We start from the raw sequence: 5546 nt of genomic DNA on the forward strand, positions 1-5546 counted from the left end.
TATATATATCTTGTGGTTTCTACTTGATGTGTATGGATTAATGTTTTCAATTGATTATATACTTCTAACCGTATGTCTATGTATGCTAGAATGGATGATTCATGTGCTTTTCTCTAAATTTAGTAGAATTTATGCATGTTTATGTGTATGGATGAAGTTAATTTAGAGATGGTCAAAACATAGAGCTTAATTGAATACTCTTGCAATTTATTTGATGGTTCACACTTGTTTTTTGATGGATTGTACCACAACTTTAGCTTACTTAGTTAAATTTCATGTCTTTAGTATACATGTAGTGTAGTTACTTTAAATTCATAGATAGGTGGACAATTTACTCTTGTTCCTTGGTGTTCCATACTTATGAATGCATTAGGTGTATGTTTCTAGATAGTTATGTGTGCATAAATTTTGGTTTCATTGAATAGATTTTGGTCTCATTTGATAGGTTGTGCTTTCCATTAGACTTGGCTTGACAATCTATGCTTATTTGTCATCCATGCCTAGTTTCAATTAATGTCACACACACACACACATGTTACAAGTTAATTTCCCCATTAATATACAATTGCTAGTGTCTAGTGAAGTAAAGCTTAGTGGTAAGCTCTAGTACCCCAAGTCCTCCCCTCTATATCTTTCTTTACTTTATTAATCATTAAGTTTTGTTTACTTCAATTTCATTTGCATAATAGCTTAATCAATCAATCCAACCAATCTTTGATCACTCGACCTACTAACCCTATACATTGTTTCCATTGCTAGTGCCTAAAATTCCTTGGGACGATCCCTACTCACCCTAGCTATATTTTTAGTTAGAGGTAATAGTGGCTTTTACAAATTTAAAACTTGGCCACATTGCACACTCACACTCTTAGTTCATATCATTTTGTAAACTTTGGTGCAACCGACGGTTACACACCAAGTTTTTGGCGCCGTTGCCGGGGATCGAATTGGTAACGTCGTGTTTTGGAAACAAATAGGAATTAGTACTCTTTTGATCGTGTCTTTTCTTTATTTTCTTCTTAGTTACTTATTGTGTTTGTTCTTGATTGACTAGGTGCATTGAGTGAAGGAAATCAAGCAAAGGAGAATTGAAAAGCAAGGAAGCCTAGTGGAGCTAAGCAAGGCAAAAAGACTAAAAATCTAAAAAAATTGCAAAACATGGCTAGATAGTTGAAAAATATATTGAAATTGCTTAGGGAGCCTTTGTGAGATCTCTCTAACTCAAGCTCTAGTTAAATCATCGGCCCACGTGGAGGCTTGATTTTCATTTCTTAGATAAATCGTGAGCCCGCGTGGAGGTAATATACTTTTCCTTGCATGCTGTTCAAGCATGGGAGTAAGGGATCATTGTATGTGAAGATTTGTTGATTTGTTGTGGAGGCGAAGTGTTTGTTACTTGTTTATTTCTTGTTATTTGTTTTGCTAGTGCAGGCATCGTCATAGGTCATTAAATCCTACTCTTGTCCCCCTTAATTTTCATCTTGAATCGGTTGTTCGTAATCCCAGGGGAAGAGATAGTTCTCAGTACTCCATTTTACCAATGGAGAATTTGAACGACGATTATGTGGAGGACCTTGGTCACATAGACCAACAAGGCATCCTCCATCCTAATGTGCATCATGAGAACATCTAAGTACCATTAAGCATGCCTAGACCATTCATTCTACTACAAAAACAAGGCCAAATTCCATTGGGAATGCCTCAACCAATCTTTGCTCCACAACCTCCTATGGTTCAAGCTAATCAAGTTGTTCGTGTAGCACCACCAATTATGAATCCTCCCATTGCATTAAGATGCCATTATGTGCCTAATGAATATATTGCACCCACTTACATTCAATTGCCTCCATTTAGAGCACATCACTATGAAATCAAACCACAAACCATTCAAATACTTCCTAACTATCATGGACTTCCAAGTGAAGAACCCTATAAGCATTTGGATGAGTTTCTTGAAGTGTGTTCCACTGTGAAATACACGGACATGCCAAAAGAAGTGCTAAGACTTAAACTTTTTCCTTTTACCCTCAAAGACAAGGCAAAATATTAGTTTAACAATCTTAGGCCTTTTTTGATAATTTCTTGGGCAGAAATGCAACAAGAATTCTTGAAAAAGTACTACCCGGTATCAAAGACCAATGCCATGAGAAATTCAATTTGTGAATTTTCTCAAGGGGATGGGGAAATGTTTCATGAGGCATGGGAAAGATTCAATGACTTGCTTAGGAAGTGCCCACATCATGACATACCTAAGTGGCAATTAGTTCAATATTTCTTTGAAAGTTTACCGGATAATCACAAGGGTATGGTTGATGCATCTATGGGTGGTTCTTATCTCGATAAGCATGAAAATGATGTGTGGTAATTGTATGAAAGTATGAGTGAGAATTCAATGCATAGGTCCTTATCTTCTAAAATGGTAGAAATCTAGGTGGAAAGAAGAATGTTGGCTTGTATCAAGTTGACAACTCCAATGATACAGCCGCCGAAATGAAATCCTTATCTCAAAGGTTTGATCAATTTTTGATTAACCAAACTTCGGCGAATCAAATGTCTTCTTCCCTTAATCATGTTCATCATCATGCATCTAATGAATCATGCATGACTTGTTCTAGTGTGTTACATACTAGTTCCAATTGTCCCTATGGACATGTGCAAAATAACGACCATGAGCAAGCAAATGCCATATTTGCTAACCAAGGGAATAATCCCTATGGCAATCATTATAATCCAAGTTGGAGGAACTATCCGAACTTTTCTTGGAAAAGCCAAGGGGAAGGCTCAAACCCTCCCCAAGGTGGTTTTCAAGGAAAGTATGTTCCGCCTCCAATGCAAAGCCAAGGTTCCCAAGGATTTAGATCATCATTATTTCAATCATATGGAAACCAATTCTCTAATTCTCATTTCCCTAATCAACCATCATATTCTTAAGGAAAGTCTAGGAGTCCCACTTTTAAAGAGAAAGTTTTGACCGCTTTAGGCACTCTAGAGGCGAACGCTCAATTGTTTCATTCTCATTCTCAATCCATTGCTAAGCTAGAAACCCAAGTAGGGCAAATAGCTAGTACTTTAAATGCTAGAGAGAAAGAGAAAATGCCTTTGAATGCCCCACCAAAGCAACAATGTGTTGTGGAGACTTATTCCTTATCGGAAGGTCTCACAATTGAGCACGTCAATGCGGTAACAACATTGAGAAGTGGGAAGATTGTGGACAACAAAGTAGGTATGTCCAATGAAGAGAGTGAACCGGTGCAACCAAAAGTTGATACCCGTCCTGTTTCATATTTCATTCCTCCTTCATTGCATGTGCATGATCATCATGTTGAGAAAGCATTGAGAAATAATTTGAAAGATGAATCAAAGCATGATTTGAAAAAGGACTTGAAAAATTCTTGTGTTGATGATGTTTCAAAGAAAAATTTTGAAAAAGCTTTTGAGCCAAGATCTCCATTTCCGGATGCCTTGAAAGGATCCATTTATCTTAATAAACAAAAGACCAAGACCAATGAAATCATTGAAATGTTTAGGCAAGTGAAGATTAATCTCCCACTTTTAGATGCAATTAAGTAAATTCCGGCTTATGTCAAGTTCTTAAAAGATCTTTGCACCCAAAAGAGGAAGAACAAAAGCCAAGCACCAAGAAAAGTGGTCTTGATCGAGCAAATGAGCTCTGTTTTGCAACATAACACTCTCCCAAAGTTCAAAGACCCCGGTTCACCTACTATTTCTTGTATCATTAGTGACCATGTCATCAATCGGGCTCTCTTAGACTTAGGAGCAAGTGTTAACTTTCTTCCATACTCTGTATATGTCAAATTGGGCTTAGGAGACTTGAAACCGACTTCGGTAGTTTTACAACTTGCTGACCGATCAATCAAAAAGCCTAGGGGTATCATTGAGGATGTTTTGATTAAAATTGATAAGTTCTTCATCCCGGTCGATTTCGTTGTCATTGACATGGAACCGGTTCCAAATCCCTAGAGCCAAATTCCCGTTATCCTTAGCCGTCCTTTCTTGGAAACTTCAAATGCCAACATCAATTGTAGGACGGGGATAATGAAAATCTCATTTGGGCATACGAAAGTAAAGTTGAACATCTTTAACCCAACCCTGAATTCAATGGACTAAGAAGTGTGTGTTGTAGAAAAATGTGTCAACCATGAATTTGATGAAGTTAAGTCTTTACTTGAGGTTGAACATTTCCATGGCTTGTCTACCAACTTGAAAGTAAGGAAAGTTGTAAGTATTCCAAGGGCATGGAAGCCCAAGAGTTGTTTTGACCAAGGACGATCAATGTCGTTTGAATCAAATCCAATGAGTTCTTTAGGGAGCAATTTGTTGGGTGGGATTCAAAAATTCATTCACCCCTTCAAGGAGGGGTTGCATAACAAGATATTTGATTCGGGCTAAAAGAGCCCAATGTCTTGCTAGAGACATTAAAGGCTAGAAAATGCTTCATCGGGTTTACAACCCTATTCCTCCCTCATTTTTATTTTACCTTTCATTTCTTACGTCGTCTAGATATGTTTTGAGGTTTATACACATTGAAAGGAACCATGATTGAGAATGTATGTACTTTCATTCTGAAATTAGACCCTTTTTTCCTATTCGATGGATCTCAAAATAGGTTCGATAGATCGAACATCCCTTCCTGCATCCAATCATCCCTCTGTTCCATCGATCGAAATTTTCCTGCATAAATCAGTTCTCTGTGTATCGTTCGAAAATTTTCTTGGATCAATCTGAAAGTTCCTAGATCAATCCAACTTTTTCTTAGATCGATCTTCACTCCACACTTAGAAATTTTTTGAGATCCATGAAAAAGGCCTCTCTGTGCATCGTTCGAACTTGTCTGCAGGTTTTCACCTATTCGATCGATCGAAGTATCTTTCAGATCGATCTTACATTGATCGATCTGTACCCCCCTTTATTGACTTTAATTTGACTTTTGAACTTTAATTTAATGAAAATTCAAAAATATTTTGAATGTTTAGTTTATTTCTTTTTATTCTCAAAAACTTCATAAATATTTTTAATTTTAGGAAATTTTTTAAAAATCTAAAAATATATTTTTTAAAAATATATATATATTTTCAAAAATTCCAAAAGATTTTTATTAATTTTATTATCTATATATATATATATATCAGTTTTCAAAAATCCAAAAAATTTTCAAAAAATACTTTGTCATTTGAAGCATAGATCGATCTGTGTTCTTTCAAGATCGATTTACATTCGATCGATCTAAGATTTTTCTAGATCGATCGAACTTGTTGGGACCAGTTTTTAAAAATAAAACCCTAGGGTCATTTTGATCGATTTGTAAATCGATCTTAAACCTTCATCCCTCGCCGCTGCAACACCCTTCCTTCCCAACCTCCGGCGAGTCTCCGGCAAGCTTCCCGAGCCTCGAATCTCTCTCCCTCATCTCAGATCTCATTCCTTTATCTCTCGATCCACTTCTCTCCCGTTTTGGTAAGTTGAGTTATAATTTTGGGTTTTGAATTTCAATCCTATATTTTTTATGATGCCATGTTGGATATGAG

General features: G+C 36.5%; 1 pseudogene; it reads right to left on the reverse strand.

Moving 5' to 3' along the window:
- Positions 1-2148: 2148 nt before the first annotated feature.
- On the reverse strand, positions 2149-2247 carry LOC132280270 (small nucleolar RNA R71; annotated as a pseudogene).
- Between the last annotated feature and the right edge of the window lie 3299 nt (positions 2248-5546).

Source organism: Cornus florida, unplaced genomic scaffold, assembly GCF_030987335.1.
Source record: "Cornus florida cultivar Cherokee Brave unplaced genomic scaffold, ASM3098733v1 CherokeeBrave_3.0.0_Hap2_Chr10, whole genome shotgun sequence".
NCBI lineage: Eukaryota > Viridiplantae > Streptophyta > Magnoliopsida > Cornales > Cornaceae > Cornus > Cornus florida.